Source organism: Globicephala melas, chromosome 3 (genome assembly GCF_963455315.2).
Source record: "Globicephala melas chromosome 3, mGloMel1.2, whole genome shotgun sequence".
Classification (NCBI taxonomy): Eukaryota; Metazoa; Chordata; class Mammalia; order Artiodactyla; family Delphinidae; genus Globicephala; species Globicephala melas.
This window is the reverse complement of record NC_083316.1, coordinates 8,464,039-8,477,341: the sequence shown is the minus strand read 5'-3', so window position 1 is coordinate 8,477,341 and position 13,303 is coordinate 8,464,039.

Below are 13,303 nucleotides of genomic sequence, written 5' to 3'. Positions count from 1 at the left end.
GATGTCGGTGTAGCCCTGGTCCTCATGCAACTGCCGCTCCTTACTGCCAGAGTGTGACAGGTTTGGCAGCCTGCAGTGACAAGAGGGCCAGGTCTGAGCTGCAGGCACAAGGGTTATCCTGGCCTTCTCTGTGCCTTCTGCTGCAGACACCTACCAGCATTACAGCCCTGGTTCACGTGCACGTTCAGCTTTGCCCGCATCCTCTTGGCAATTGGGTCTTTTCCTAATTCTACAACACTGTGAAATGTTTAGACATCAGGAAACCTAAGGGAGTTGACATACAATTAGATAATAATAGTACATTTAAAAATAGCTGATGGATTCGTGTTACTTTTCTCTTAGTTGATGGTTAAAATCCCCATAACCATCAGGGTCAGATTTCTCTGGCTCATCTATAAGTGGTTTCTGATAGTTTTAAGTAAGGATTAACTGCATCAAAGCTGGAATGAATACAAGCTTCTGATCCAAAATAGATCTTTAGTCTAATTTCATCCAGGTTACAGTCTCAGAGCCAAGAGCTAATTTAATTAATGTTTATATGAGCTTTAAATGTTATTAACAATAGTGTGGTGCATTGTGACAGTCATGGCCCCCACAAATGGTGTCCTGTGTCCTCATTCCCTTGCAGTGTGACTTTGCTGCTCTTCCCTAAGTCAAGAGGTGACACCTGTCTCTCCACCCCTTGACTCTGGGCTGGCCTCCTGACTTGCTTTGGCTGATGGAATGCAGCAGAAGTGACACTGTGCAACCTCGGAGACTAGGTCTTTAGAGGTATTGAAGATTTCATTCTCAACGTCTTGGAGCAGATAGAGACCATGTGGAGAGGGAAGCCCCACCAGCAGCCCAAACAAGGTCCCAGGATGTGAATGAGGCCACCTTTGACTCCAGCCACAGTACCTCCACCAGCAGTCTGACCTGGGGAGACCAGCAGAAACTTGAGAAACAATACCTTGTTGTTCTAAGCCACTAAAGTTTAGGGACATTTGTTACGCACAAAAGATAACAAATATAACTCGTATCCTAAATGGTGGCAGAATGGAGTCCTTTCCCATGAAAACAGACCTCATCCCTAAAAACAAATGAGACATTTCCTCACTTTCTGGAATGGTACGGTAGAGTTTTCACCTTTGAAAGCAAGCAAGCAAGCAAGCAGGGTTGTTCAGGAAAGTCTTTGTGTTGAGGTTTGAAAGCCAAAATATAATAATGTTTATCCATTTTTTAAAAAATTAAGTTTTATTATTCAGACTAAGAGCTCGTTAGGGAGAAAGAAAAAGAAATTGATAAATGCATCCCATGATTGCCTCTCATTTGTCCTGGTCGGTGCTTTGTTGGCTTCCAACTCGGAGGAGTTGGACCTGCCTTCCTAGCACCTGACGCTGAATTAGCAAAATTCTGCTCTCCCTTTCTGTCCTATTTCCTTGCTGATGCCTCCTTCACAGCAGCTCTCACCGCACTAGATACACGGTATCTCTCCCCCCTGACATCACGACCTTTCTCACTTGCAGGCATTTGAATTAAAATGCATCTTCCTATACCAGGTTCATGTGCCAGATGCACAAATGCTGAGATGCGGAGGCTTGCAGCACAGAAAGTGTTTATTCACGAGACAGCCGCGCGAGGAGATGGGAGAACAAGTCTCAAATCTGCCTCCCCAAAGGCGAAGGGCTTGAGATTTTTATGGGATAAAGAATCAGAGTGGCCTGAGGTGTGGAGAAAGAGGATCAAGGCCAAGAAAAAGGTGAAGGAATAGGTGTTCTATGAAGGTGTATCTGAGTTACATGCTTCTATGGGATGCATGTTCAGAAAATGGCAGTGTTATCCTGATCGAATTTGGAGAACTGTCCAATTTCTGAAAAACAACTTAAGCAACCATTACCATAGCGACCCCATAGGTCAGAGGTGTCATCTACTTGTGATATATTGTCTAAGCTACATGAAGCTTGGGGGGAATGCGGTTTGCAAGGACAATTAAATCGAGCTAAGTCGGTGAAGACAGGTTACAGAATATTACTCATTAAGCAAGTTATAGTAAAAGGGATATAAGTGAAGACTCCTGCCCTCAGTTTCAGGATTTCAGGAAGGACCCCTTTGCTCTTTCACTGAAAAAGAAACACATGATGACAATACTCCTTTCATGGGGTTCTCTTGAAATTAAGGAATTTGATAACAGGATTTATTCCCTTTTTCACCAGAATACTGGGCAACAAATACCTAGAGAAAAAGATCCAGGTACGGAATTACTGTTTATCCTTTTTTATATTTGTCTCTTTACATATTTTAAATTATTTTAAATGTACATACTGTAAAATACACATTTGATTTTGGTACACAGCTCTGTGCATTTTAACATATGTGTAGATATGTGTATCCACTACAATCAGGATAAAGAACAATTCCAACACCCCAGAAAATTCTCTTGCATGCTCTTTTGTTGTCAACCCCTCTCCCAATCCCCAGCCCCTGGCAACCACTGGCCTGTTCTCCCTTCCTACAGTTTTGCCTTTCCAGAATGTTGTATAATGGAACCATGTACTATGTAACTTTTTGAAACTGGCTTCTTTCACTCACCTGTTCATGTTTTTGAGTGTGCAATATTGTAATTTATATATATTTGTTCACTCAGATGACCAAATATAAATTTCTCATGTATATATTTGGGCTTCCTCCATAGTTCCTGGCTTACAGCTCCCAAAATCCTTAGAATTTCCTGAGTCATAAGAGCAAGGGGGAAAAAAAAGAGTAAGGGAATAATAATTGGTCTCTTATCCTCCTGAAATTTCAGGAATTTCAGTTCCTGAAATTCTTCAGGGAAGGTGACTTTTGAGTCCCACCCAAGATTGGGGCCCTGATACCAGGAGAATCAATTAAGGGATCAGAAGGTTGGAACTTTCATCACCACCCCCCAACCTCCAGGGAGGGGAGAAGGGGCTGGAGGGTCAACCATTAGCCAACAGCCAATGGTTTAATCAATCGTGCCTATGTAATGAAGCCTCCATAAAAACCCAAAAGGACAGGATTCAGAGAGCTTTTGGGTTGGTGAACACATGGAGGTTGGGGAGAGGGCCTGGAGCGTGGAAGCTCCGTGCCTTTCCCCATGCCTTGCCCTATGTATCTCTCCATCTGACTGTTGATTCCTAACAAGCCAGTAATCTTGTGAGTAAATGGGTTTTCCTGAGTTTTGTGAGCTGCTCTAGCAAATTAATGGAACCCAAGGAGGGGGTCATGGGAACCCCTGATTTATAGCCAGTTGTTCAGAAGCACAGGATGCAACCTGGACTTGGAGTTGGCATCCTGAATTGGAGGGGGTCGTTGGAACCTCCAATTTGTAGCCAGTTGGTCAGAAGCACAGGCTTCCACTGGCGTCTGAAGTGGAGAGTGGTCTTGTGAGATTGAGCCCTTTACCTGTGGAATCTGGTTCTATCTCCAAGTAGATTTAGTTGAATTCTTGGACACCCTTACGGGCACCCAAGAATTGCTCGTTGATATGGGGAAGCATCCATACACAGACGCGCATCACACACACATTGGAATTGGGTCCAGGAACCCTTTGCAAGGTGTGTAAATAATTTGTTCCCTTTTCTATGTGAGTAGTATTCCATTGTATAAACGTACCATTGTTTGTTTATCTGTTCACTCACTGAAAGATATTTGGGGGACTTCCCTGGTGGTCCAGTGGTTAAGAATTTGCCTTCCAACTCAGGGGATGTGGGTTCGATCCTTGGTCAGGGAGCTAAGATCCCACATGCCACAGGGCAACTAAGCCTGTGTGCCGCATCTACTGAGCCTGCGCGCCACAACTAGAGAGAAGCCCGCGCACTGCAACGAAAGATCCCACGTGCCACAACTAAGATCCAATGCAGACAAAAAATAAAAATAAAAATAAAAAAAATAAAATAAAAAGATATTTGGGTTGTTACCAGTTTGGGGCAATTATGAGTAGAGCTGCTATAAATGACTCTTTATTTAAATTCATTAACTGTAATGTTATTTATTTCAAAACTACTTTATCAGCAGAAATATTAAACTGTAGTTTATGACACTTTAATTTTATTTGAAGTGTTTATTCTAGTAATTTGGGGGTAAATTAACATTTCTCTTGTATTCACTTTTATTACATAAATATAGATTATTAAATAACTACCATGACTTGTCCCCACAAATCATGACAAGGCAAAGATCAAGTCCATATAATGGATACAAATAAAGTAAAATGGTGGTTTGGAGCAGGGCAGTTTTACACATGATCTGAAGATGGAGAGATAGAAGTTAAAATTTTTAGAAATTTGATGCACTTCGGTTGGACCTTAGAAAGTATTCAATATATTGGCAGCCAGAAATGGATAAGCGAAGGCATGGATTTGTGGATAAGTTTTTGGCATCCTTGAGGGTAGTTTTGGGTACAGAAGGAACTGTGTGGATGTTTATTTTGGCTTTACATTTTAATTTCCCATATATGAAAGTTACAAATCCTAAATCCTTATTCTCTTATTAGTTATTAAAGTTCAGTTTACAGATCTCATTCTTCTTATTATACATCTAGTAAACCCGAGGCATCAGTTGAAAGAGGTTTTTGGATTTACTAAGTTAATGAACCATCTTCAGCTCTTTTAAACAACATTTATACATGTAATGTAACTGATTTTCCTTTAAAGTATTTTTGTTGCCCAAATTAACAACAAAAAAGATTCCTGAATACTACATAATTATAGGAAATTTAATAAATTAATTTACAAAAGAAGCAAAGCTTAAGTTCTCTTACTCCTTTCAGTATGATGAATCAACCTAGTAAGACTCCAGCCTTGAATCACAAATCTAAATTAACTATTTAGTTACACATTTTAAATTGGTGATAAATGGCTGACCTTCTAATTGGTCAAATTCTATTAAATATTCCAAGAACATAAAATACCAAATATGCACACATCTTACCTGAGAAATTTCATGTTAATACTACGGCTTTGACTTTCATAAAGTTTTGATATTTAATTCTAAATCTTCCCCTATTAAAAGGTATTTACCCAGAGGAAAGGATGGTTACCATTCCAGTTAACTGAGGCTACTCAGGCCGGGGGCTTCAGACAAACATGAGTCCTGATGCTGCAGACATTTAGAATGGAATAGAAATCTCTGCCTGACAGTCATGCACAGCCCTTTCCACAGCTGTTTTGTGATAATTCAATACAATTGACCCTTGAACAACATGGGGGTTGGGGGTGCCAGCCCTACTCCCACCCCACCCCTCTGTCAAAAGTCTGCAAATTGATAAATGACTCAACCAAGGGCAGGAAGCTGAAACAGTTTGGGTAGGATCAGGACTCAAGCCCTAGTTCTTTTGATACATACTGTGATCTCTAATCAAACACAAACTTCCCCATACTTCATTGTACCATGTGGAACAAGATTTTTAGTAAAGGAGCCAAGTGATCAAACTTAACATGACTCACAGTGGGACACCTAACGTTATGTTCCTCCTCATGTCCTAGAACATGAAGTTCTTCAGACTCTTGCCAAAAATGTTTAGCCTGAACTACATCAACCCTTTAAACTTACCTTCCAGTTCACAGGAAATACAGGGGAGGGTAGTTAAATGGACACTGTATTAGCTAGCTATTGCTGAGTAACTAATTACCCCAGACCTAAGCTACTTAAACAACAATGAGCAGTATCTCACACAGTGGTCCAAGAGAAGGCAAGGAGAAAGCCCCAATGCCTCATATGAACTAGACTCAGAAGGCACAAGCTGTCACTTCTGCCATATTCCATTTATTAAAAGTGAGTCAATAAGGACAGCCCACACTCAAGGGGAAGTTCCATCTTTTGAATCGGGAGAATCAAAGAATTTGTGAACATATTTTAAAATCACCACAGGGGTTATTTTAGTTTAAAAAAAGATAAAGAAAGCAGAAGAAATGTGTGAATCCTGATTGGATCCTGGATTTTCTAAAAAGTCATAAAAGTCATTTTGAGGACAATCATGCTTAGTGAAACAAGTCAGACAGAAAAAGATAAATACTGCATGCTATCACTTATATGTGGAATCTAAAATAATAAAACAAACTAGTGAATATAACAAAAAAGGGGGCTTCCCTGGTGGCGCAGTGGTTGAGTCCACCTGCTGATGCAGGGGACACGGGTTCGTGCCCCAGTCCGGGAAGATCCCACATGTTGCGGAGTGGCTAGGCCCGTGAGCCATGGCCGCTGAGCCTGTGCGTCCAGAGCCTGTGCTTTGCAATGGGAGAGGCCACAACAGTGAGAGGCCCATGTACCGCAAAAAAAAAAAAGAGAAAGAAACAGACTCGCAGATATAGAGAACAAACTAGTGGTTACCAGTGGGGAGAGAGAAGAGGGAGGGGCAAGATAGAGGAAGGGGATTAAGAGGTAAAAACTACTATGTATAAAATAAATAAGCTACAAGGATACACTGTACAGCACAGGGAATATAACCAGTATTTTATAATAAGTATAAATGGAGTATAATCTTTAAAAATTGTCAGTCAGTATGTTGTACACCTGAAACTTAAGTAATATTGTAAATCAACTTTACCTCAATTAAAAAAAGGTAAGACACAATGATATGTTGTCTACAAAAGACTCACTTTAGATATAAAAACACGAAGATGGTTGAAAGTAATGGGAAGGAATATATGCACCTTGCTCACATAAGCTTAAAAAACTGGTATTACTATATTAATATTACTCAAGTAGACTTCAAGACAAAGAGTTTTGTCTGAGATAAAGAGAACTATTTTATTATGATCAAAAGATTGTCAATAGAAAACCATAAAAATCCGAAGTGTGTGTGCATCTAATAAAAAGAGCTTCAAATACACGAAGTAAACATTGACAGTATTGAAAGGAGAAATAAACAAATCCGTAGTGAGACTGAGACAAACATCCCTCTCTCAAGATGCTTATCTGCTGAAAAAAAAAGTAAACAAAAATTAGTAAGTGTATAGAAGATTTCAATAGCATTATTGACCAGTTTGATCTAACAAACATTTATAGATTGCAAAAAGAAAAAAGCCATAAAAGTCATTTTGAGAACAACTGGAAAACTTGAATATGAAACAAATATTAGACGAATTAAGGAATTATTAATAATTTTCATAGATATGACAGTGGCATTGTGGTGATGTGGAAGAAGATTTTTATTCTTAGAGAAGCACACAGAAGTATTTATCAATGAAATGTCATGAAGTCTGCAACCTGTTTTTAAACAGATCAGAAAAAAAAGAGATAAAACAAATGAGACAAAGTATTAACAATTGAATCTCAGTAGAGAGTACAAATTATTCATTGTACTGATTTTTGACCTTTTCATACTTTCAAAATTTTTCAAAATAAAAATAGGTAAATATATCAGGATAGTTTGGTGTCAAATTAGGGGTGAGTTTCTCAAATTCAAGACTGAGGAATTAGGTTGTCATCCGTGGTTTGCCAGAAGGAAAAGGAGACCCTCTGCTTTTAGTAAATGCTCTTCTTTTGTCTAATATTCCTGGCAAGTGGGTACCACATTAGCTTCAAGGAACTCTCTTCCTGTAAGAGACACAGGAAGAAATCCCTGGTGTATATGTGGGGCTCCGTCCGCAAAGCCAGGCAACAAAACCACTTTGAAGACATTAAAGACACTCTGGAGAAGCAGAGCCAAGCAGAAATTGATGTCAAGGAGAAAAGCCGGTGTACTTTACAAAAAGCAGAAGTTCCAGGGCCTTCCGTGAAAGTCTGAGAAGGAAGAGTGGAGGAGGTAAGGAGGTGGGGAAGGAGAGCCCCCTCAAACTTCCAGCCCAGGATTTCAAAGAAAACCACCAAGAAGCCTCTGTTAGACACTGAGAGACTCTGGAAGAAAAGGAGGGGAGAATTGTGTTTGAGGTCAACAAACGAAGGTCTCAGGTTTATGCCTCTGTAGGCAGATAGAATGGGTGTCCCGGAAGAAGAGAACCAGACATACTGTCTAACACAGGGGTCCCCAATCCCTGGGCTACGGATGGGTACCAGTCTGTACAGCAGGAGGTGAGCGGCGGGTGAGTGAGCAAAGCTTCATCTGTATTTACAGCCGCTCCCCATTGCTCACATTACCGCCTGAGCTCCGCCTCCTGTCAGATCAGTGGTGGCATTAGATTCTCAAAGGAGCATGAATGCTACTGTGAACTGTGCATGTGAGGGGTCTAGGCTGTGCACTTCTTATGAGAATCTAGTGCCTGATGATCTTTGAGGTGGAGCTGAGGCGGTGATGCTAGCGCTGGAGAGTGGCTGCAAATACAGATTCTCATTAGCAGAGTGGTTTGACTGCACAGAGACCCTAATATATAAATTGCTTGCAGACTCATATCAAAACCCTATCAGTGAGTGGCAAGTGAAAACAACCTCAGGGCTCCCACTGATTCTGCATTATGGTGAGTTGTATAATTATTTCACTATATATTACAATGTAATAATAATAGAAATAAAGTGCACAATAAATGTAATGCGCTTGAATCATCCCGAAAGCATCCCCCCCATCCCCAGTCCGTGGAAAAATTGTCTTCCACGAAACCAGTCCCTGGTGCCAAAAAGGTTGAGGAGGCCATTTTGGCCTAAGCCATTTTGTGATCTAAGCCTGTCTACAATGCCTGCCTTTGACCAGGCCAGGGAAATAACTTAATCATATCAGAGACAATAAATCAGTTATAAGGACTCCCAGTTCTGTTTGAAGGTTAGGATTAGCCTGAAGCTCACTCTTGTGCCATCTTGCAGGATCGAAACCTCCTTGAGCCCTCAACCACCAGAATAACTGGAAGCTAGGGAACGATGATGCTGACCTCTGCTGACCCTTGAGACTTCAGTCAACCAGAACCTGGACTCTGTCAATCTCTTCCCCAATTCTAGACTGAATTCTCCTCTGCCCAAGTCCCCTTGTGAATATGCATATACCCTTGGCTTAAAACTTCCCCAAGTTTGCTCTTGGGGAGACACTGCATTGGGAAATATCCCTGGTGTTTTCCTTACTCGATGCAAGTAATAAATCCTATGTTTCTCTGTTCTTTGGCTTGGTTGTCTTTTGTGGCTTGGCATTCTCCAAGAGGCGAACCGAGTTTTTGGGTAACATCTTCGAAAGAAGACTACATCCCCTACTTTAGAATACTCAAAGGTAATCCTACATATAGAATTTGAGGTTAATAGTAGAATAAGTTAATAAAACATTATTTCAACATCCCATGATGATTTAATAACTCTTATTGACACCAAAACATTTCATCCATTTAATAACATGTGGTATTATTTTTAGCAACTAGATATTGATCTAAAAATCACATTTTATTGAAGTACATTAGAAGCAAGTAGATAAAGTCAGAATGTGGGAACTGCTACAGCAGCGGTCCCCAACTTTTCTGGCACCAGGGACCGGTTTCGTGGAAGACAATTTTTCCATGGATGGGGGAGATGGGGGATAGTTCAGGCAGTAAGACAAGCGATGGGGGGATGGTTCAGGCTGTAATGTGAGCAATGCGGAGCAATGGGGAGCAGCAGATGAAGCTTCACTTGCTCACCGCCACTTGCCTCCTGCTGTGTGGCCTGGTTCCTAACAGGCCATGGACCAGTGCCGGTCTGTGGCCCAGGGGTTGGGGACCCCTGTTCTACAGGATAACAACCCAATGGGGAGACTATTCTAGATAAAAGAATGTTAAGAAAAAAGATAATCTCAAAACTTGGAAATAGAAAAGTGATGATTTAGTGTCCTGTTTTTTCAATGTCACGCTGGGGCATTGCCTAACATGCTAGGGGCGTGCACCTTCATTTCAGGCTATTTAAGATTAATGAAGGTATTTCACAGTTCTGTGAATAAAGATGACAACATGTATAAAACAGAGTGATGCAGATGATTCTTATCTGATAGCAACTGGGATTAATTTTGTCTGGTAGAGATGCAAGTGATTTCTATTTGGTAGCAAAGATCATCAAAAAGATTTTGATTTTAATTTTTATTTTCTTGGAGGTTGTTAACCAGTTTTACAAAAAAAATCTAACTTAGCAATCATTTTCTGATGCCTCAGTTTCTCAAAGTTTCTTTTAATCAATTTAATCATCTTGCTGCTTCCCTTATTACTGAGTTAATTAAATATTTAATACCTAGTTCCTTTATGTTTATAGGAGACTCAGGTTTTGCCTTTTAAAAAATTCTATGTTGAAAAGAGACTTGAAAAACAGAACACCAAATGCAATAGGGGGACCTTGTTTAGATCCTGTTCTCTAACAAACCAGTTGTAAAGACATTTTTAGGGAGATGGAGGACATTTACAAGATGGTCTAAGCATTAGATGATATTAAGGAGTAAGTGATAATTTTCTTAGGTGTAAAGATGGCATTGTGGTATGAAGGAAAAGATTATATCTGTATCTATATATATTTAAGTGTATGAGTTATCTAGTGCTGTGTAACAAATTACCCCAAATTATGCTATTTTAAAATGTAGGTTTTATTATTATTTACGTATGGCAAGGCCAATAGATCAGAATATGAGTGCCATTGAAAATACAGTTTTCTATACTCCTACATCCCAAGAGAAGGGAGCACACTACACCACACCACAGGTGAGCTACATGGGGAAGCACCTGGGTCAGTCTGGAGGCAGAGGGACTGAGGGGAACATGTGGGCATGAGACTTTGTTGTGGTTTCTATGGGAAGGGACAGGCAAGGCAGGGAAAGCGGGCTTAGGATTGTCTAGTCTGAAAAATTTCAGTGGACTCTGGGGCATGGGGGCTATCTCTAGTTGTCTGGTCCCTGGCTATGCGGTCACTGGTGCAGGTAGATAGTGGCCCAGAGTGTGAGAGCCTGATGGAGGAGGTGGTTGGGGTGTGGGCTCTGGATTAACTGGTTTGCTTATGAAAGCTATGTTCTCTTTTTAAATTTTTAATGTTTTATACAATTTTTAAAGGTTAAACTCCATTTACAATTATTACAAAATACTGACTATATTCCCTATGTTGCACAATACATCCTTGTAGCCTGTTTTACACCCAATAGTTTGCATCTCCCACTCCTCCATTCCTATATTGCCCCTCCTCCCCTCCCTACTGGTAACCACTAGTTTGTTCTCTATATCTGTGAGTCTGCTTCCTTTTGTTATATTCACTCGTTTGTTGTATTTTTTAGATTCCATGTATAAATAATATCATATAGTATTTGTCCTCTGTCTGACTTATTTGATTTAGCACAATGCCCTCCAAATCCATCCATGTTGCTGCAAATGGCAAAATTTTATGGCTGAGTAGTATTCCATTGTATGTATACCACATCTTCTTTATCCATTTATCTGTTGGTGGATACTTAGGTTGCTTCCATATCTTGGCAATTGTAAATAATGCTGCTATGAACACTGGAGGGCATGTATCTTTTTGAATTAGTGTTTTTGCTTTCTTTGGATGTATATCCAGGAGTGGAATTGCTGGGTCATATGGGTCATATGGTAATTCTATTTTTAGTTGTTTCAGAAACTCCATGCTGTTTTCCACAGTGGCTGCACCAATTTACATTCCCATCAACAGTGTACAAGGGTTCCCTTTTCTCCCCGTCTTTGCTGATATTTGTTATTTGTGGTCTTTTTGATGATAGCTGTTCTGACAGGTGTCAGGTGATATCTCATTGTGGTTTTGATTTGCATTCCCCTGATGATTAGCAATGTTGAGCATCATGTGTGCCTGTGAAAGGCATGTTCTATCCCTGGGAATTGGCTAGCCCTGGGAGGCACAGTCTTTCCAGGCCCCAGAGATAAAAACATCAGAAACACATGGTTAATACACATAGCGACTTTAAAAAATTTAGTATTTCATACAGTTTCCGAGAGTCAGGAATCTGGGAGTGGCTTTTCTGGGTGGCTCTGGCTCAGGGTCTCTCAGGAGGTTACCATCCAGTTGCTGGCCAGACCACGGTCATCTGAAACTTGACTGGGGCCAGAGGCTCTGCGTCCAAGATGGCCCAGGCATCTTGTTTTCTCTCTGTTGGAAGAGAGCTCCTTGCTGATTTTGGCCAGCGGCCTCAGCTCCTCAGCAAGTGGGCCTCTCCAGAGGGTGGCTGGCTTCTCCCAGAGCAAGTGATCTGACAGTGAGTGAGAGAGTTAAGCCACACTTATAAAAATATAAGTATCAGAAATGACATACCATCACTTCTGCCGTATGCTATTGGTCAGACAGATTAACAGTGGTCCATTGTGGGGGAAAGGGCTGCACAGAGTATGAATACCAGGAAGCAAGGTTCACTGTGGGCCAATTTGCAGACCACCACGGTCCACCAAAAATTCATATCCTTCCCACATGCAGAATACAGTCAACCCCTTCCAGAGTCCCCAGAAATCTCATCCTATTGTAGCATCCGCTCAATGTCCAGAATCTCATAATGTAAATAATGTAAATCAGGTCCGGGTAAATCAGGTCTCATAATGTAAATCAGGTCTATAAATTTATTATAATTCCTTAAATCCAGTTTCTCCAGTACAGTTCTTCTTGACAAATTATCTGCTCCACCCCTCCCCCTCTGTATTAGTCAGCTCAGGCTGCTATAACAAAATACCACAGACTGGGGGGCTTAAACGACAGACATTTCTTTCTCCCATTTCTGGAGGCTGGAAGTCCAAGATCAGGGTACCTGCATGGTTGAGTTCTGGTGAGGACTCTCTTCCTGGCTTGGACCTGGCTGACTTCTTTTTCTTTTTGGCTGACTTCTTACTGTATCCTCACATGGAAGAGAGAGAGACAGAACTAGCTCTCTGGTCTCTTTACAAGGGTACTAATCCCATCATGAGGACCCCACCCCCATGGCCTCATCTAAACCTAATTACTTCCAAAATCTCCACCTCCAAATACCATCACATTGGGGGTTAGGGCTTCAACATGAACTTTAAGGGGACACGAATATTCAGTTCGTAAACCCTCTCCTACTGAACACACAAGGGGACAGACAGAATAACCACTCTAGAAACTCTTGCTGAAAAAGGGAGAAGATGAGAGCATGAAGAAGTTGCTGGTCCATATAGATTCCAAGCCAAGCAAACATCCTAAGTTCCTTAATTATGTCTCAAGTCTTGGGAACCATACTCCAAGGCTTTGGACTGCCCTCTGGGCTCTTGGTTTTTCCCTGTGAGTCATCCTTCCTTTTCCATGAAAGGAAAGGTATCATGCTGTAACATGAAAGGTATCATGTGTTAGCAGCTGAGTAATATTCTCAGCCTGCTTCCTGCCAGTAGCACTTTGAGGGTCCAAAGACCTCTTTTTATTTTGTACTGGCTCTGTCCCTTTCAGTCCAAGTTGGTAATGATTCTGTACATATAAT